The 22,435-nt window shown below is 33.4% G+C and overlaps 1 protein-coding gene and 1 non-coding gene across 5 annotated transcripts in view; both read right to left on the bottom strand.

Moving 5' to 3' along the window:
* Positions 1–22,435, bottom strand: part of Pcdh9 (protocadherin 9) — an 828,173-nt gene that overhangs the window by 111,497 nt on the left and 694,241 nt on the right. The window lies entirely within an intron of this gene.
* LOC117706421 (U1 spliceosomal RNA) lies at positions 8,569–8,730 on the bottom strand. The gene has a single exon (XR_004606528.1). It is a non-coding gene; the product is annotated as a U1 spliceosomal RNA (small nuclear RNA).

Raw genomic sequence — 22,435 nt, 5'->3', positions numbered from 1 at the left:
TAAAAAAAATGTTCTTCCTTTAAGTTGTTCCTGACAGACATTATGTCGCAGGAGAGAGAAAAGTGACTGAAGAATGTCTTTTCTATGAAATAAATGCTTATTATTAACTAGTTTTTGAAATGTTTACAACCAACATTTACTATATAAGTTTAAGACACAATGATAGGTTTTACTTCACCAGTGTTCTAGGTGGTCCCTTATCAGTCTGGCAACCTCAGTGATATTTTCTCAATCAAAGAGTTCCTCAAGGTGAAACAGAAGAGCAGATTGTTCATCTTGGAGAAATATTTTAAAATGATTAGTTCTCTAATCCAGAAACCAGATTTTGAGGGATAGCTTGCTTGGTAAAATGTTTGTCATGCAAGTGAATGGAGCCCAGTTTGGTTTTTCACATGCAAGAAAAAGCTGATTGCAAAGGCTTGTGTTTGTAGGCCCAGGGCAATAGAGGCAGATATGAGTGGATCTTTGAGACTCCAAAGGCCTCCAGCCTTTACTATTCAATGAGCTCTAGGTCAACAAGAGACCTTGTCTTAAAAAAAGGTGGTTCCTGAGAAAGGATATCTGAGGATATCCTCTGGCTTCTACATTCTTATGCACACTGTTAGAAGCAGATTCATATATTTGCACAACCACATGAATATGCACACTCATATAAACATATACAACACACACATACACACACACAAAACAATGTGACCCAAAATGGTAATCTAATTCCCCAATTATATAGGAGAATGAAACAACACACATAGAATAATTCTCTTTTGTATATCTTCTCATTGGTGAATATGCATATAGTGCTGTCAAGCAAGATTGATAGTCATTACCAATTATAACTCTGACAAAGTTAAATCTGAAAATTCGGAACTATAGTAGAAGGGACATCAAATTGTTCCATACCAATCTAGTATCTAAAAGCATGAATTCACATTTCATATTTTAGTTACTTCCACTGGCTTCTATCCAATTTTTTGTTCTTTTGTTAGCAGAGTAAAAATAATATGGACGGGTTTCAGTAGATAGGAGGCCGGCTACAGTAAGTTGCCCTAGATATCTAAAACATTTTAGTAGAAAGGATAAGTCATTCAGTGCCTGAGTTAAACATACAGGAACTGATAAATTATTGGTAGCACCTATGTGCAAAAGGATATTCTTGGCATGTTCTGTAATGATTTAGACTAACAGTCTTATTACTAAAACCAGTTATTTCTCATTGCAAGAACATTACTTTGCATGTTCAAGTCTACATATCTGTCTGACACTGTTACAAGACCAAGTGTCTTACAAGAGAAAATTGCATGTGTTTCTAATTAACAATTTTCTATAATTCATTATCACCCTGGTAGACACATAATTCAAAGTATATAGTATATTTATTTTTATGTAAGGTGAATTAAGTAAATGTACTTATTAAACTAATAATTTTATCAATAAATCACATTTTCATCAATGTTTATATATCTTTATGCCCACATTTAACAAGTAAAAAGGTATGCTTAACTTATAGTCAGAAACTATTTTCTGTTCAATACATAAAATTTCAAAGAAAAAACATATCATCTTAAAACTCTTAAAGAGACTATCTTAAGTTCTACCTTAAAAATCTACATTGAAAAATATTCAAGCCCAGCTATGTATTTTATGTAATACTTTTTGTTCATATCTTTCCTAACAGTTTAAATTTCACTCTGCAATTTGGAACAGATTTGATCAACTTGCTTTCATGTGTCAGTGTTTTTCAGCTGCAATGAAAATAAACACACGTCTTGGTTTTCTACGAAAGTGTAGAGATATTTACTTCAATACAAACGTTATTTATCATGGCACATGTCACATTGCAGAGGCTCAGTGAGCAGAGACTAGTGATTGAAAGTTTGCATGGAATCCTTGCATCTATGTGTCTCTCAACAATTCCTTAGGATCTCACACAAACATATACCTTGGGATGTCCTGAGTAGTAGCTCTGTGAAACTGTTTCCTTTGCATTTAAAGCATATTTGTATGAGAAAAGACATCAAGGGGCTTAGTTTACCTCATGACTGATACTAAGATTCGTCCTGCTTTATGTTTATAAAAATACAAACATATTTGTTTTGTGTAGTTGAGCTGAGTATGATATACAAAATATACAAAAATACCTAAAATACATAAAGTCCAACAATTAAACAACTTTAAAGGCTTAGAGATTTCTAGTGTGATAATAAATTCTGCTTAAAATAGAGAATATATGTTATTTCTTAGAGAAGATGTTCATGTGACCAAATTGCTCCTGAAATCCTTCTTCTCTAACTTGTCAGCTTTATAAATGCAGTATTTTTATTCATATACTATTATATGTTTATTTTGGCCCTTCCCCAAATAAACAGGCTTGAATGCTATCATAATAAAGCTGTTGTACATAGACAAATAAAGTCAGAAATCTGCTTTTCTTTACAAAGACAGGATAAAAGCAATAAACATCTAAAAGCATGAAGATCATGATACATTACAAGAACCAGCATTGTGGAGAGAAAGAGATACCTGTTGTTTTCAGCCCTATATACAGTTTCTGGAAATAAATACTTAGAGTCTACCAACATGTCTGAGAGAAAAAATGGATTGCCTGGAGGCTATGATAATTCCTAGGATTAAATATTAGAGTATTTAAATGTAAATTGATAATTTTTAGGTGATAAGTTCAATGCAACAACTAGCATTCTAGATAAGGTTGAGTTCAAATATTAATCAAAACTCAATGGCTTGCAATACTTTTTCCACCTTTTCTTCTTCCAAATCTTTAAGTTTTTTGCTGTGCATTTCCATATTCAAATAAAAATAGCAAAGCAAAAGCCCAGAAGACCGATTGCAACACAAACAATATCTGTCAACTTGTTTTCTCCAAATCCTTCTGTTGAGGAAACATTACAGATTCATTGACCAACTACTTGACATTGCCACACATCCAATTCCGTCAATGTTTGGATAAATGGCATAACTTTATGGGCAATCCTAACCACACAGCAATTCCCAATATCTGCAAAAAAAAAATATCTACTACAATTGTTGAGGTAGTATTGTTTGAGATAGGATGCTTTGCTGAATTGCTATGATCATATCCATTCACTCTCCTCTGCCTACATTGGTAGTCACATCCCCTCATCTCCTGTCTTTTTTTGTTTGTTTGTTTGTTTGTTTGTTTCTCTGTATAGCCCTGGCTGTCCTGGAATTCACTCTGAAGACCAGGCTGGCCTCAAACTAAGAAATCTGCCTGCCTCTGCCTCCCAAGTGCTGGGATTAAAGGTGTGCACCACCACCGCCCAGTTTTTTTTATTTAATTAATTAATTAATTAATTAATTTTTATTCTTTGGTTTTTTGAGACAGGGTTTCTCTGTGTAACCCTGGCTGTGCTGGAACTCACTCTGTAGACCAGGCTGGCCTCGAACTCAGAAATCTGCCTGCCTCTGACTCCCAAGTGCTGGGATTAAAGGTGTGTGCCACCACTGCCTGGCCTCCTGTCATTCTTATTGAGTATAGTTAAATGAAAGACATACGTTAAAGGTATGTAACTGAGAGTGCTAGGAGAAGAAAGCAGAAACATTACAAAAGAAGAGGAATAAAGCATTCTGAAAAACGAAAGTGAAACAACTATCTCCCCCACACCAACCCACGACCTCTAATTAGGTACTTAAAATAAAAGTAAGAAGAAAGTACAATATATATGTGTTTATACATATATATGTATATATATATACACACATATATATTATATTTATATATATTATACTTGTATATATTATACTTATATATATTATACTTATATATGTATATATACATATATATACACATATATGTATATATATATATATATATATATACAATTTGCCTATGTAAGCAGAGAGAACGTAAGTTGATCCTTTTCAAATCATAAAATACTTATTGTCTTTTGTGAAAATTAATGTTTATAAAATAGATATTAGTAGACTTAATTGTCAGAGTATTTCCTGATAGCTGTCAGGAGTTACAATGGGCTTCTTGCAGGATATAACCACTGGAGCAGCAGCAACAGATAGGACTCCAGAGAGAAGTGCTGCCTTAAAAGTTATGTGCTGCTGGTCTTTTCAGATACTTGAAAAGGCACCGCTTTGTGCACATGCGTGTGTGTTTGTGTGTGTGTGTGTGTGTGTGTGTGTGTGTGTGTGTGTGTGTTGGGGGGTGTTATTTATTTACTTTGTCTGAATATGGAAGCAAGAATGACTTTGGTAATTTAAAAACACTCTATTCTTTAATGCTAGGAGAGAAACTGTAAAGGAGTCAACATATGAATTTTATTCCTGGATTTAGACAGGCAGTTATCTCACTGCTCATGGAAGACTGTTTTAAAAAGATTTTATATATATATATATATATATATATATATATATATATATATATATATAATCTTTTAAAAAAACAAAACAAACAAAAGAAACCTTTTCTATACTTAGAAATTTTACTTCAGATTGTCTCCAGGAATTCAAGAGTTTCCTACTTCTTCCAAGTCTCTAAATATGTGCTATTTAAATGTCTAAAAGGACAATGCTCATTGCCATAGGGGATAATGTATTTTTAAAATCAAACTTTAAGCCAACATAGCTGATTCTGTAATAGTTTGTCCAATTACACATACAGAGTTGTGTATCAAAGAGCTATCAAAAGATCATAGAATGTAGGCATAAAGTGTAGTACAGGGATGTCCAATAGCAGAGACCTGTATGGCAGAGAAAGCATATCTTAGCAGAGCTATAGGAGTCACATTTGACATGTCATTTCTAGCAAAGAAGTTGGCAGTTTGCTTTTTATTTTCTGTAGTCAGTGACTACTGACATGATTTTGTTCTGATATAAGAGCCAAAGCAAAAATGCTGAGAAACTGTTAGAATACAAATTTGGACATGGCATCCAGAGGGATATAAGGACATAGATAAACCTCAGTAGTAGATTCATACCACAGAGATATGAATTACATGTTAGGAGGTAGAACAAATGTCAGACCTTTGCTGTATGATTCTGAATAGGAAAAGGAGATAACAATGATAAATTTGGTATTGTTTGTGGTACTGATGATATGATGATGATGATGGTTATAATAAGAAGAGTTTCAATTTAATGTTAAAAATCAAAAACAAACACAAGACATTGTCTCAGCATGCACAAGAGAGAACAAATCTTTTCATTTTCATCATGAGTAAATCATATTCTTTGTAAATATTCAAGCCTTCAATGCAAAAATGTATAACAAGAAAATAAACATCAGATAATTTGCTTGGACCTTCCTTGACCTTGAAGTTCTATATGAGTGACTATCTATATAAAAACTTACCTTGAACTAAATGAAAGTATTCTTGGCTGATGAAAAACTCCTCGCTTTTCATATTTAAAATGTGTTCATAGTCATTCTGCTTATTGTTAAGATGGAACAATTCTATACAGTTTGACTAAAACAACAACAATGATAAACCAAGAAGATAAATGTCATTTAAAATTCAGATTTCCTGATTCATCCAATTTTCTAGTGTAGGTAATGGAGAAAATTTTGATGTAGTTATTCAAAATATCTCTGAATACAACACAAATCTCTGCTTGCAACAAAAAGCACAAAGATGCCTTTATGAATCTGTGAAAAATTCAGGCAATACCTTAAAAAATGAGTACTTCTATTTAAGGGTAATGAATAGTTACATGTAATCTTTATTGATGTACCTTGCAACTCTTTCTAAAAATCAGCATATGCAGACTCATCTCCTAACAAAAGTAATGTATTCATCACAAGTGCAGTCAAAACAGACTGAACAGTGGATTTTGGCGCGCATCAATGATTTACATAGTTTAATGAAGATTTAAAAATACAAAGTTGCATTATGTTTACCATTTTGTAGAATTTACTAGTAGACACAATAACGGTTCCTAGTTTGCTTTGTAATTGCTTTAAATTCCATTTTTCTGAATAAAGATCATTGAGAATGAGAGTAGAAATAAAGACTTTGGGCTTTGGTAACTTTTACCATTCACAATTTTTTATTTCCATCATTTTTTTTTTTTGTTTTTTTCGAGACAGGTTTTCTCTGTATAGTCCTGGCTGTCCTGGAACTCACTCTGTAGACCAGGCTGGCCTCAAACTCAGAAATCCGCCTGCCTCTGCTTCCCAAGTGCTGGGATTAAAGGCGTGCACCACCACTGCCCAGCCATCATTTTTTAAAATTAACAAAGTTTAACAAATTATTAGACATATAGCTTATATTAACTTGATTTCCTTTTGGCTAGTTGACTGTGTGAATCAGCTTTCCATAGCTTCAGTACAGGAAGCTTATACCCAAAACAAAGGCAATAGACTAGGATTTTATTTTCACTTTTCAACTGAATGAGACTATGATATCAATGCTTCTAAGTTGGGAAGCATGACCTTAATCACTGTAGGATTTACAATATTTGTTTTTAAAATAAAAATAAAGAAAGTAAAAAAAACCAAAATAAATAAACAAACAAAAGTTGACTTTCCTTGACTTACGCATATTTATTTGCTAGGTCTGGGATTTGAAGATCTCAAAGAACAGGTCAGACTACAGTCTAATGCTATAGACAATTTTACTTAAGTTTCATTGTATGCTTATACATAAATGACACAAAAAAAGCAATGATAAAAGGAAGGTTCCTTAAGTTCAGAAAAATACGATCAGAAACACATGGAAATATACATCAATAAGCACATACTAACTATTTTATATATTAAGTAAAGAACTAAATAATTCTTTCCCAGAACTTTCTCAGGACAGATAAGTTTAAACATAGTTTCCTGGTATGTACTATGTATTATATCCGGGAATTTATGAAAGCAAAACAGAAGGTCAGGTCCAGATCCAGGGCACACTATGGACTGAACTCAGTGTATCTTTTCACCAGATTTGGTTTGATGTCAATGTTCTGACATCCAAAAAGAATAAACCTGTCTTATAAATTGAATATAAATGTTTGCCACAGAAGGCACAAGATTATGTCCAAGTACAACCCAGGTATCAAAAAATGCACCTAAGCTAAAAAGCCTTTTTCCCTAAATCGTCTATCACAGTTCTCCAAGGTATTATTCTCCATACATCATTATTTTGACCAGGTTCTGAGTATCAATGACATAAAGGCTAAAGCTATATATTTTCTTTATCCTCCCCAAATCTTGAAGTGTTCCAAAAGTATAAAGCACACTTTAAGAACAAAAGAGTCAACTAAGTTGTGAAATGTTCAGACCTTAATGATCATAGAATGCATATCATATGCCCCATTAGCTGGGTGCTGAATTCCCATTGTAAACCAGGAAGCCTCAAATCTCTAGGGTATGACCTTACACAAATATAGTGTCTAAAGGCTTCCGGTACAAAAATATAGTGCCTAAAGTCTTCCTGTAGATAACTTTACAACAATAAATTGTAGCTATATGTCTGATATAGCTATCTGATGTGATAGGAATGAAGAAATTTGTAGGATGCTGAAAACTGACAAAAGAAAATGAAGAGTTTTCTAATTTGCAGTCATAAAAGAAAGTAATCAAATAATTCCAAAAATAGTTTAGTCTATTCAGAGTGTAATCAGTGGAACTGTTACTCTTCCAATCTATTGAGCTGACCTTACAAATGAGAAACTAAAAGCATATACTATAAAAACCAGATAATCAGGACTAAGGAAAGGGAATAAAAAACAAGAGAGAGAACGTCACCCCTAAGTCATAACTATCTTCTTATATGAAAGAAATTAGACTATATGGTTCTAAAGCACACCTCCATTGAACCTTTGTTGAGTATAGTTTTTTCATATTATTTTTAAAAGGGACATTTATGTTAAAGAGTGTTAGAACTTCATATAGATAATACATATCGTTCAGAGAAACAAAAGGTAAATGCATATAGTTATCTAAAGTTAATTGGAAACTAATATAATTTATCAAAATTCAGATGACCTGGCATTGCATAATGGTCAAAGCTATGATAATAATTTATGAATTTCTCTTATTCATCAAAGTTCACCATATGTAAAGAAGCAAGGTACTGTTTCTATGAATCATCAATGTCCTGGCTATTTTTATGTCATCTGCAGCCCCCTAAAAAGAGGGTACCACAAATGAAAAAAGACTGGTTTTATAATATACAGATGGGAGTGCATTTTCTTAAATAGTAATTGATGTGGACAAGCCAAGACTATTGTGGGTATTACTATCATAAGCTAGTAGTTTTAGGTTCTATAAGAAAGCAGGTTGAGCCATGATGAAAAAGCAAGTTAAGTAGCACCTCTTCATGGTTTATACAACAGCTCCTGCCTCCAGGTTCCTGCTCTTTTTCCATTCCTGTCCTGACTACATCACTTCAGTGATGGACTATGATATGGAAATATGAGCCAAACAAACTAATTCCTACCCAAGTTGGTTTTATTCATGGTGTTTTATCACAGTAATAATAATACTAACTACAACAATCAATATACTATAATAAAATGTACATATTCTCTTCTGTCTAAAAATATAAATGTAAAATTATTCATTTAAAGTAAGTATTTTTTCTGCTTATTTCTTAGGGGAGAGTGTGATCTTAGTCTACCCTTCCCCCAAATTATGCCGTCAGGTTTCCCACATTAGGGAAAATTACAGAGTGATCACATCTGGAGTGCAATGGATAACCATTGCCCTGGGAAAACCAACTTATTATTATGGTATCTCCCCTGCCATGTGGGTATCTAAAATAATTCTTAGGCACAACCTGTTAGAAGAGCATTCCATCACAGTTACACAGATCTGTGACACAGTCTGATTTTTCTGGATGTAATGGCAAGTAATACTATGTGCTGAAACGTTATTGCATGATAACAGAGGAAAAACAAAGGAGGGATTACTATTAGCTACACCATTACCATAAGAAAATTTAACACTTGTCTTTAGAAATTTCCAAAAATGTTCTCTATACAAATAAAACACAAAAAATGCACTGAAAATCTTTCAAGATGCCAATTTAAAAAATACATAAAAATAAAGTGATTTGGTTATAATAATTTAAGCCATGAACCGATGGAAATAATTGCTTAATATAGCTGATAAACACTTTTGATTACATACTTAAATGCTAATTATGCGAGTCTCCATTACCTACAAGATTTCTCAACTGCATATTCATGATGTAACGAGTAGAAACAGCTCTATTTGCTTGTCTTGTTGAAATGATGTATTTCTCCATTTCATTTTATGACTTGCATTTATCCCTATGTATGTATTTAATTCATTCTCCTTGCAGGGAACTAAGAACTCACTGGTTCACATAGACATATGCTTTTATTCCACATCAGAAAGCTTGCTGGTCATAGCTTTAGATGGCAAGTCAGGACCCAGAAATAAAGACTGTGCAGCTGCCAAATTCATACGTGAATTCCATCATAATTCACAGATTTTTATAGAGAAAAGAGTTTTATGATTCCTTTTCTTTTTATTATTTTAATCTATTTTTAATTTTTCATAAGATTGACATTAACTAATAAATGATAATAAAATTATTCTGATGATGCTTCCACAGGACATGGCAGCAATCAAATTTTAGTGTTGTATCACATCTTAGTTACATTGACCTTAACCTTGGTACAATTTCTATGAATGTCTTATATTGATAAAAATGAAAGATAAATATCCACATTAAAATGTTCATTTTTGTAAATAATACATGCCAGATTTAAATAATAAATTGTGAGGTAATAAAACATTATTTAACAAATTTATAAGCTAAAGTATTCGTATTTTGGCTTTCTTTTACTTTTAACAATATCTTTTTAAAAGAAACATGTGCTGTTTTGAGTGATGGTCTTTGGAAAACTTAAAGCAAGTTTTCTATACAAGATTCTCCTTTAAATCATAAAGCTGATTTATAAATAGTTAATTTAGCACTATAAACCTAATGTAAGAGATATGAACAGTATAATTCAGTGAATGAATATAAAACCGTTATACAAATTTCTCTCAAATAAAAATGATATTGAAATAGTAATAAAAGCATAAATAATCATGATGTGTCTCTACAGATCCTTGGTAAAAGAAGATTGTTACCTCATCTGCAAGCCAGTAAAAAAAACAATATACTCTTCACTATCCCACTTCTATTATGATTGAAGACCATGAGTGTATAGGTATATATGATGTATATGTATATGCATATGCATATGTTTAAGTATATTTGTATATATATATGTGTGTGTGTGTGTATTGCTACATACATATGTATGCATGAATTTCTATAGGTATGTATGCAATTTTTTATATATGCATATATATATAAATGAACTCTTGAATATTTGACTGAATAATGTGACTGTGTTTAGAGCAAATGAGTTTGGATCATTAGAGCACTTCTTACTTATTTCTGATTAATACAATTTTAAAATTTATATCTTCATTTATCAATCATTTAAATGAATGATTTGAGCATAAATACAAATCACACATCACAATATTTCTTAATCTTCCAAAACTGAGATGCTGGGACATTAAAAAATGCTAGCCACACAGGACTCCCATAGTAGATATGACGACAGCAACCCACCCACAAAATCTTGGACCCCAAATTGTGTCCTACCTACAAGATGTGCTGGGAAAAGAAGCAGAGAAAAAGAGAATGACCAAGGAATGGCTGGCACCAAATTGAAACTCATCCAATGGGCAAGAACCAATCCTGACATTATTAATGATAAGTTATGTGTGCAGATGGGAGCTTAGCTAACTGTCCCCTAAGAACTCCACCGAGCAGTCTGTGGAAAAATGAAGAGACTTACAGCCAAACGTTAAACAGAGGTCGGGTGTCTTCTAAAGAGTTGGGAGAAGGAATGAAGGACCCAAGATTATAAGGACTCCCAGAAAAACCAACAGAAGCAACTGCCAGGGGGGCTCCCAACCAAATAGCATGCTTGGGCTGGACCTAGGTCCCCTGCACTTAAGAAGTAGATGTGCAGTTTAGTCTTCATGCAGCTCTCTTAACAACTGGAGCAGGGGATGTCCCTGAATCTCTTGTCGGTCTGTTGCCTGAACATCCCCTTCCTCTAAATGGGCTGCCTTGTCTGAACTCTGAGAGAGGATGTGTGTATTCCTCAGTGACTTGATGTAGTGTGTGTGTGTGTGTGTGTGTGTGTGTGTGTGTGTGTGTTACACGGGGTGCGGGACTCTGCTCCTCCTTCTCAAAGGAGTAATGGAGAGTTAATTTCAAGAGGAGCTGTGAAATGCAGGGACTAGGAGTACAGAAATATGATATTGTAATGTAAACGAATAAATAAAATATAACAAACAAAATCAAAATAGTTTCATTGTATAGGACTAATGAATCTATAAATAGCCAAATAACTAAACATTTAATCAATTAATGGCCACCTGTCCATGGTATACACAGGATCTTACTTTAAAACAATTAGTTTCAGAGATGAAAAAGAATATTGGTTTCATTTTAGCAAGGACATTATTTTAATAATTCTAGCAAAAGCAACTTAAAATAAAAGAATAACTGTTTCTGGTTTGCATTTGGCAGAAATCCTTTCATGAAGTAAAAATGACTATGCTGATGATGACTGGACAGTCAGTCCAAGATTCACTTTGACTATAAGTAAACACAGCACCTTAAATATGACAAGCATGCTGCTGCAGAGACGGCTTAATTGTTAAGAGCGCTCGTTGCTCTAGAAGACTCAGTTTTGGTTCCCAGTGTGAGCATTTAGTGGCTCACAACTCTACAGTTCTTATTCCTCAGAAGCTGATGCACTCTTCTGACCTCTGCAGGAATCAGGTATGTAAGTAGTGCACGCGCATGCATTCAGGCAAATACTCATAAAAATGGTTTAAAAATCTTAAGCAAAAATAATGGAAAAGCTTAAGAAAGCTAGCGACATTAATAAATTTGTGCACAGAAGAGTGCACAGGCAAAACAAATCAGTAATGTTCTCCTCCAGGCAGCATCAATGTAAGTAGTAGAAAGGCAAAACTGGGCAGATGGCAACCAGGTGAATAATAAAACCTCTACCATAACAGCATTTCCCTTTTATTTGTCATTTCCTTTTTGTGTGAGTGGATATGCTTCTGTCTGTGCACATGAGTGTTGGTCAGCTTCCCTAATAATTTACTTATTAGACAGTGTCCATCCTTCTGTGAGCCTGGAACAGGCTGCTTCAGCCAGAATGACTGACCAACAGACCAGTTGTTCTGCCTCTAAATCCACAATGTCAGTCTAAAGGCCATGTGCCACTGTGCCTATATTTTATGTAGCTATTGGTCTTTGAACTCAAATCCACATGCTTGCCAATGGAAGCACTTTAGATAGCAAAGCCATCTCCCCCTTTTCCTGGGATTTGATTTTACTTTTTTTTTTAACCCACAGAGTTAACACACACACACACACACACACACACACACACACACACACGGCCATGGTTTTGTGATGCTGACTCTTTTTTTTTTTTTTGCCAAAATAAATGTTAGAAAATGAAGTTTAAAATTGCAAAAAACTGTATTTAAAAAGTCTACACTGATGAGTTCTCTTAGAGGGATCAGAGCCAGGTCTATAAATATCTTCAAGGTTACCCTGAGATTAAGGGAAGGACATTCATAATGTCATAAGAAAGGAGGACACAGAGCAATAGCCTATAGCTAAAGAAAGAGAAATAAAAGAGACCAGTTATTTTCAAAGTTCTCGATAGTGAGGTCAACTAGTTTGAATCAGTAGCACCAGCACAAGCTTTTATGGTCCAGTACAATTTTTAAAGTAGGTGGCTTTGGCAAAGTTGGAACTAGGCCATCCTCTGCAAAGCCAGTTTAGAAAAATGAAAATGTCAGTGAATGTGTGCATCATTCATTCAGCATTTTGAGGTAACCTAAAGTTTTTTGGCTTGGTAAGCTCGCAGGCAGTAAGTCTATCTTAAACGGTATCTTGTTGTGGATAGATTGTCTCAGTCAAATACATGCTCATTCATCATTTCACATATTATTTTAGAGATAGTTTTTTCTTTTCAGGTATTATCTTAAATTTAAATAATACATTATTAATTAAAATGAATTTCATCACTATCCCCCCCCTTTCCTCCCTTAACTCCTCCCACTGACCTTCCCTCCAACCCTTTCATTTCTGCCCCTCCCCCAAATTGATCGTCTCCTTTTGTTTAATTATCACTGCTTCATACAATTTGGGTTGGAGTAGTCATAAACTGAGCTGGGAGTAGGTGGGAAATGAGGGGAAGTAGCTCTTCCATTTTTCTCACAGCTGCAAATGTTGGCTGTGGGTAGTGTGTGAGGGATAATGGGGAATAAATTTCTAAAGCATTTCTTAATCCTTTCAGAGAGGCAATAGCATAGCATATTCGTATCTTTTTTCTGTTCTGTTCGTTTCTTTGCTTGTTTTTCATTCAGTAAATATGTACTGAGTGAGCGCCAGTTGTTAGCAAGGAGGGATGCTATGCTGACAGGCCTCAGATCATCAGGCAAGCCACAACAACCTTTGTATTGATTTTTATCATTAACATATAGCAGAACCTTGGGAGGTTGCAAGATGAATTGAATTGAAAGGAGGCAAACACACACTGTCGTCTGCCATGCACAGAGCTTCACTGCCATGCAGACTAGCTCACAGCAGCAGCAGCTCAGAATGTACAGCTAGAAGGACACTAAAGGACTTCTTCCAGGTTCAGAGGAACACGGGAACTGTAGATTTTCAAGTCAGACGGACATGATGTTCCTCATTAGTACATTTACACATAAATGTGTCCCATTGTGGTTTAGTGTATCATATGGACACATGTCAGGTTTTTTTTTTAAATGTTATGATTCTCTCTTTTTTTCTAATAATCACACACATGAAGACTATATTTGCATCATTTGTACTCATCCTCCCTACCCACTATTCCATGCTCCTACACTCTTATTTTTAGTTAAGCTGAATTCTGTGTACATTCGAAAATGGCCTGATATCAAGAATTTTGATGACAGCCATGTATGAAGGCTTTGGTAAACTTTGACTGCACGGCAGTACACTGTGTGTAAAACCTTATAAAATTCTGCTGTATATTCCATTCAAAGTATAATTTGAGAATTTGAGTGACTCGTTATACGAAAATTATAATGATTTTAGATCCTCATCATTTTGGGAAATAATTCAACATTGCTTTCTCCATATTATCTTCTTTAATTAACCCACTAATTGCATGAAATAAGTATTAATATTATCACAATTGTAAGAAGTAGAAGTCTGACACAAAACCAGATTTAACAAATGTATCAAAATGCAAAACCACCTTGTGAAAGAGTTTAGACTAAAGCCTTTCTGGCATTGTGCTCCATTGGCTACTAAAAATTAAAATTTATGCTGATCTGTCTATACAGCACTGTAAAGCCACAGAGGAAACATTTAGTAACTTAATTCATGGCTGCTGTTACATTTTTACAAGCAAATAGCAGTTTTGTTCTGTATATTGCATATGACAAATGCCCACTTGTTTAACAATATATCTATTTAAAGGCAATCTTTTATCAAAATCAAAGTAGATCTAAAGGCATATTTCCCAAAGCTTTATATTATAAAACCAGGACACCTGCAGACACATTTAATGATTACTAAAAAGTGATTGGCAAAATGGGAAGAGGATTTAAACACAAAGCTTTGCAGTAACATGGATGATTATGTTTTAATGACTTGGGTTTCCTGGGGTTTCTATTTTATCATTGCTGCTGACATATTTCCATAGACAACGGGAAGAAGACAAATAGAATGAACACTCTACACCTTCCATAACCAGACTTCTAACATGGCTTGGATCTACTATTCACAGAATAATTATAAACAACCTAGAATTTATGAATAGTTTCTAGAAAGATATTTTAAATGATAAGAATCTTTGTTGTTTGTGGCTTTTGTGATTTCTTTTTTAATTCCACGAATTTGTCTTCTGCTCAGTGTTCTCTTTACGTTCTCCCACAGTGGGTTTAATAAACATGACTTTCTCTAAGATAATATTAAATTACATGATATTAGTTATGTATTTTCATTTGAATGAACCCTAGCTACACAGAACCTTTGCATTTCCTGGATTATGTAGTTTTCCTAGACTAAAAAATGCTCAGTGCTCCTGACAACATAAAGTGCTTCAAGTCCGGTGGCTAAAAGCCACCTCTAGAATTTAATGATCTGTGAGGCTGGAGGTAGCAAGTATAACATGGTGCTTTCAAATAATGGATCTCACCCTACTCTAAGATACATGTGGCTACAATCCTAGTATTTTAGTCATTGCCACAGAGCTATTAAATGACTTTGATGTTTTTGCGTTTTGATACATTTGTTTAATCTGTTTCTATGTCAGCCTTTCACTGCTTAAAATTGAGATAGCACTAATAGATAAATGCAACCTAATCATTGTAGGATATTATATGTATATATGTAGTAGCAAAAAATTCAGATTTTATAGAAAATGGTTAAGAATAGTGAGAGGAAGCCTAAAGTTTCCTATCAGTCTTTCAAAATTCAAGAAGAAAGGAAAATGACCAGTTTGGACAAAGGAATCACTGAGTAGTCAGTGTTAGTAAATAATACAGAAATTCTCAGACTATTTCCTTCCTTATCTCAGAATTCTCTTGCTGTCAGACTTCATCCCTCAGGAACATAGGCATGGAGAAGGAGTTGAAAGCCAGAAAGTGGATTATGAAGGTGGTCATAAAAACTAAACTAAACACACACACACACACACACACACAAAACCACAATAAAATCTTTAGAGAGAGTAAGAAATAATAAATGTAATTTAAACTAAGTGATTATCTTCTAAATGGCACCTCACTATTCTGTAGGAAGTAGCATGGCTCCAAGTATGATGTAATTACCTTGAGGCCTGAGATTGGCACACCAGGAAAACATGACTCAATGCCCCCAGGAAGGAGATTAGTTTACTACAAGGAAGTACATTCCAAATTTGTAAATCCTATGCAGTGCAAAAAATACAAAATCTTGGGGCCAGAAGAATGTTAAAATACCATTTTGTTATTAATCTGTGAAATAAAAGGGATGTTTAAGCAAGCAATTGTCTTGAAATGGTAGAGAAAACAACATATATTTTAATCAACATAATTGTTAAATGTCAATTAGAACTTTCATCAGCTAAATTATGTCAGACTAACTTGTAATAGAAGCTTGCCAAATGTTAATTAAAAGAATAAATGTTAATGATTAGTTTAATTTTGTGCCTTCGCTATATTTTAAGTTTTATGTTTATGATTTCAAATCAATCTCTTTTATGCTTTCTTCGTTTTTGTAATCCAAGTAACCTCACTATACAAAAAGTATGTAGTAGGCAAATTATCTTAATTAAAATTTAATTGACAAGTAGTGAAAGTTTGTAATTGTTCAAGCTATTTATATATTTATAATTAATCTAGAAGTATTAGAACAGTGCCTTCATGCATGTTAAGCAACGTTATGTGCTAGTGAAACATAAACTTTTCAAACATCCGAGTGAACAGTCACCTAGTAGGGTTGCCTTAGGTAATAAGCTTTGTTATATGCTACCTTAGTCACTTTCTTAACTGATAAGAGCTATCTCACCCTATGCACTATAATAGCATGGTGTGGAGGATGTAGATAAAGGATCAGTGCTACTCAGAGGTGTCTTACTTTAACATACTTTGACTATATTGTGCTGTTTGTATGTTTTCTCACCTATAAGGTTAAACTTAGTGCTAATCAAGTAAATCCACTGATAATCAAATAAACATTTCCCTAATACAAAGTTAATAAAAAGTTCTAATTAGACTTTCACATTTGGATCTTGGTTCTAATACTTTGAAAGTGTCTTTTGTTTGGATATCCTCTGATAAAACAAGTAAAGCAGTCATATGTAACTCATTGCCAGGATGTAGCAATTTCTTTTTAAAAATTACATGTTAGAGGTAAGAAAGATGATGGAGTTTGATCAGATGTTTCATTAATCTACACTGTCTTTATGTACATATATCAGACAAGAAAATAATGAGTAGGTAATATTGATGTATAAAGAGATTACATAAAAATTTTTAAAAATTAAAAGTTGGATTACATCTTATATGAAAATCAATATGATCATAGGTCATGCACACAATTAGTCATCATATTCACTGAATATTTCTAGACACTTTAGTAAACATCTGAAGCATTTCAATAGCCATAACCATCTGGACTTTAATAGAAAATGTGTGTAATGTTTTTATTTAGTTGTAATACTTATTACACAGATATTTAGAAAAAAAATGAAGTATCTCCTAAGATTATATGTTTATCTGTTTTTATCCCCTTTAAAACTTTTGATTCTTATCTCTAGTCACATTTTAATCTTTAGAGAGTGTACTTAAATGAATTTTGTTTTTTAGACTTGATAAAAAGCGATAGTAATTTTTATGTTTGAAATATTTGTTTGTGCTTTGCTTCCAAATTGAGATACAGTTAAGTGAAGAACTTCCTCTTTTTTATTAATATTTCTTTATCTGAACACGTTATTGAATTTATAATGTTTGGTGAAAACGCTTTGAGAAAATTGAAAAAAAATAGTAAGTCCAAGGAATTCAAAATAGAATTACCTTTCTCTGTGTGCATGTGTATGTGTGTGTGTTTGTGTGTATGTGCATGTGTGTGTGGTGTGAGAAAGAGTTGAGACAGAGAGACAGAGAAATGGAGAGACAGAGAGACAGAGACACACATGCATATATGCATTCATTATATAAATGCAGGTACATGTGTATATATGATGATCAGAAAACTATTGTGGCTGTCGGTCTTAAAATAATTCTTCTGACTTTTTCTGACTACACATGAAAGCCTCTCTGGATTCTCAGATTCTCAGATTCTCAGAATCTCCTGTCTCTGTTTACATCTGTCAGTGCTAAAATTACTTAATGTGATTTCTGGTCAGTTTGCACTTAAGTCTTCAAACTTGTACAGCAAATGTTTCCAAAATACCTCAACAATTATTTTTGGCTCATAAACTAATAGTATGTGTAGATTATTAAGTGGCATATAAGTATAATAACAATTATTGTAATTACTTTTAACTTTGTGGTGTTTTATTTCTCCACCATAATGAACAAATTCATTAGTCCCATAAAATATTTGATTTACTCTTATATTCTAGCTAGGAGTCTGTAAATCATATTCTGACCCTATGAAATGGAGAATCATACATAAATTAATTAAATGATATTGGAAAAGTGCCACCATGGAATGTGACAAAATGCATACATGCCTTAAGAAAATATCTAATGGCTTAGAAATCTGCAAGACCAGAGTGGACTTGATGTTTGAGTCAAGGTAACATCAGTGTCTGGAAATTACAATCACAAAAACCCTTCCATGGAGAGCACAATAGCTCCACACAATAGTTCAGCACAACGCAGCATAAAGTGGGGGGAATGACAGAGACTCTGCAAGAGAAGATGCTGAGCTTATATTAAATGTTAGAAAATTCTGATAACCAACTGTGTCCATATCTAGTTTTTTTAAGTTGAAATCCCTTTAAAAAAAAAAAAGTAAAATCGGATGTACAATTCTTTAATGCCATCATGTCCATTGTGAGTGTTAGTCCTTTATCTGTAGCATATAAATCAGTTATTAAATTGGAAAGTACCAGAGTTATAGAAATCATGTAATTTTGTATTAAAGCCTTATCATAATATTTTCATTGGTGGCAAGCTAATTGCCTTATCACACGGAACAACTTGGTATACTAAAGTCACCAATATCTTAAAGCAATGGTATGTTTTACAAAGTCTTAATAACTCAAAAAAGATGAATTCATTTCCTTTATACTCATAGTCTCACTTTAATTTATATATATATATATATATATATATATATATATATATATATGAAACGTTCAAATCATATTCATTAAAATTCAGTTCATTAAGGCAAGAAGAAACAAAAGACATTATATGTTGCTGATAATAAAAAAGTGTAGGAGTTAATGCTGAGCTAGCTGCAAAAGGGTTCAGCTTAAATTATCCACAGATATTCACAGAAAACCGAAGAAATCCCTGTGAGAATCCCAGATTCAAAGATGCATTGATGCTGAAGAACTGAAATGGAAAGCAGAGCCTGGTGAGGAAGTGGTTTTCTTCAATGCCCTAATAGACTTCTCTATGTCAGTGATTCCCTCTCATCTTTGTTTGGAAGTCTCGTAGATTTTCAGGTAGGAACAAAATAATGTTTCAAAAACATTATTAACTAGTGATCCTAAAACAACATTTAGTGCATTTTTTCTTCCTAATGTTTTAAGTTTAGAGTAAATATGGGAAATCCACTAACATGGTATGGATATGTGTCTCAGAAGATAAGCTCATGATTTTCTTTATGACCATGTTGGACAAAGACTGTCTAGAAGGTGATGAGGCCATAGGAATGTTAACCTTTAGAGTAAAGCTGAAATCATGAGAAAAGGGTGAACCAGGAATCGTTTATCTCAACAACCTTCTGCTTTCAGCCATAGAGAGACACTAAAGGAGGATTCCTGCCAGGAAACAACACCTTGAACGTAGCTTGCTAGACTCCCAAACTGTGAGAAAATAAATTCCTGAACAATACAAGTTTCTTAATAACAACCATTCTGCCACAATAACTCAGATTGATATGATTCATTTTTGCAGCCCTATAGACTCCCATCTTTGGATATGAAATGATTCTGCTTTCCCATCTTTGTTTCTGGATTACTCTATATCTTAAATTCTATGACTGAGTGCAGCTAAGAAGATCACACTTAACTCTTAATTTTGTTTTATATTGAGCTAGCTTGGGAAACCTAGAATGTGTTTTAACTTCAAGTAAGTTGTCACAGTTGTTTTCATACAAATAGTAGAGTAATAAAACTTATTTAAGCTTAAAGCTGTGATTGTCTAACTATGGGTCATAACTCCTTTGTGGGATACAACAACCCTCTCATAGGAGTAACCTTAGACCAATACTGGATATAAGATATGTAAATTGTGATTCATAAGAGTAGCCAAATTACAGTTATGAACCTGCAATAAAAATAATGTTATGGTTATGGTCACCACAACATGAAGAACTGTATTAAAATATTGCCACATTAGGAAGGTTAAGAACTGCTGGCTTTGAGTTATACATATTCAATTGAAAGATTTAGTTTGAGATCTTAGTGCTAATCTATCACAATTTTTTTTAAAACTTTCAACTTTTAAATTTGTAAGTGTGTGTCTGTGTGTGTGTGTGTTTTCAGATATGCATGAGTCTGGGTTTGTGCACTGGAGTACTGTGCCTGCAGAAACCAGAGGATCCCATGGAGCTTGAGGTACAGGACGATGTTGTGCGATGTTATAAGTGCATGCTGGGAAATGAACTCATGTCACCTGCAAGAGCAGCAGTATCAAATCTTGACCACTTAGCCATCTCTCCAACTCCGTCACAAAACAAGATTTACTCAACAGCTTGATTAAACCTTCTTATTGGTTTCTTTCTAATCCATATTAATTCAGAAACTCTAAATGTCACAATTATCAGTTGATTTCAAGGTAATTGTTATATAGCTACTTTGTATCCACAAACCCAGGGTGCTCTGGTGTTTTATATAAAATGATATTGTTCTTGCATATTACTCATGATCATCGTTCTATATACTTTAGATCAGCACTAAGTCACTTATGATGTGTATGCAATGTAAATTAAATATAAACCACTGTCATTTTCTATTGTTTACAGATTATTAAAATAAAAATACTCTATCTAGGCTCAGTGCTGTTACAACATCGGTCAAGTGTTTTTGAAGTACAATTGCTGGTATCAGTGGAGGTTGACTGTTCAAAGGAGAACCTGAAGAATGGAGAACAAGATCAACTCGACTCGCCAATTTACTATTCTGTGCTGAGGCTGCAGTCTGGGAAGCAGGTGTCAAAGGTACGGAGAACTCACAGCTTCACATTGTTGAAAACAAAAAGAGAAAACAAACGCAGCTTTTGTAATGTCAATATGCTCTTTGACAAACTGAGATCCATATGGAAAAAATAAACAAAACCTTTACAGTTGAGGCGTTAAACAGTAAGATGTAAGTTAGTAAAATGTGAAGTACAATAGACCAACATTAATACTTAATTATGTGGTTTTATTCTCTACAAATTGACCAAGACAGTAAACTTTGAGGAATCTTACCACATTAAAAAAAAACACAAGTAAATGAACAAAAATTGTCCAAATATTGTTAGCTATGCCTTTAATTCCAGCACTCACTTAAGGTGCCGAGGTAGGTAGAGTTCTATAATTTTGTGGTCAGCCTGTTCTACATAATAAGTTCCAGGCCAGGCAAGGCTATTATATTATGGGCCTGTCTCAAAAAAAAAAAAAAAAAAAAAAAAAAAAACACCTAGCCAACCAGTAAACAAAAAAACTATATAATGTGATACAAGTGTTAGTTTGATTAAACTTAATAATCATTTTATCATGTGTTTTCATTAACTAAAAGTAAATACAGGAATAAATAAAGAATATCCTTGCAAAGTTCACTCTTTGATATACATAGGAATATTTGATAAATTGTGCCTCACAGTTCTTATCCCTGTTAATTTTTGTTTAGAGATCCCATCTGAAATCATAGAGTTTCTAATATTGTTTCAACAATTTGCTTATGACACTCAGTTTGAAGTATTTATAAATACACATTTTAATGCAGACATTCTTTGTTATATCTCATTGCATGTCTGAAGTTTGACAAAACATAATGTTCAGATTAGTTTTGTTGCTGTACAATACTAGCCACAGCACTAGGGTCAAGCAAAGGAAAAACCCATGTGAAGGAATATTAAGATTCATCTCATTAATTACTTTTAGTTTTCTATTTAATGCAAATTCATATATATATATATATATATATATATATATATATATATATATATAATTTTCTCAATGCACGTTTGTTTTAGCATTTCTAAGTTTACCTTGAAATAAACATGCATCACCCAAGTGGGTATAGAGCTTATCATTTTGAGGAGAAACCTTTTAAACATGTGACAAACTCAGGGCAAATTCTGTGCTATAAAAGTGGCAGAAACCTTCTGAACCTGTTGAGAATTCTCTTGTCTGACTAAAACTTTGATTCAACCTCTGTACTTTAATGTACCCTAAACAGCCACTGAATGACAATATTATGCAGTTTAATAATAAAAGTGTCTTAAATAGTTCTTCTAGCACATATTTTTTTTTAATTCTGGCATATATAGATTGCTGATGAAGTCATCACCACTTTCATTTACTGGAGTAAATGGTTAGTCATCATGAAAAAAATAGGTCAGTACTTAATTTATTATTAACATCTTATGGTTGAGGCTTAGTAATGCTCTCTGGGTATTTGGCTAACTCTAAATAAATTTCTGCAACAAACATGATCTATAGATACCACTTACTAAGTTTTGGAA

The sequence above is a fragment of the Arvicanthis niloticus genome, chromosome 3, assembly GCF_011762505.2.
Source record: "Arvicanthis niloticus isolate mArvNil1 chromosome 3, mArvNil1.pat.X, whole genome shotgun sequence".
Classification (NCBI taxonomy): Eukaryota; Metazoa; Chordata; class Mammalia; order Rodentia; family Muridae; genus Arvicanthis; species Arvicanthis niloticus.
The sequence above is the reverse complement of the archived record's forward strand: the minus strand, read 5'-3'. Positions and strand labels throughout refer to the sequence as shown.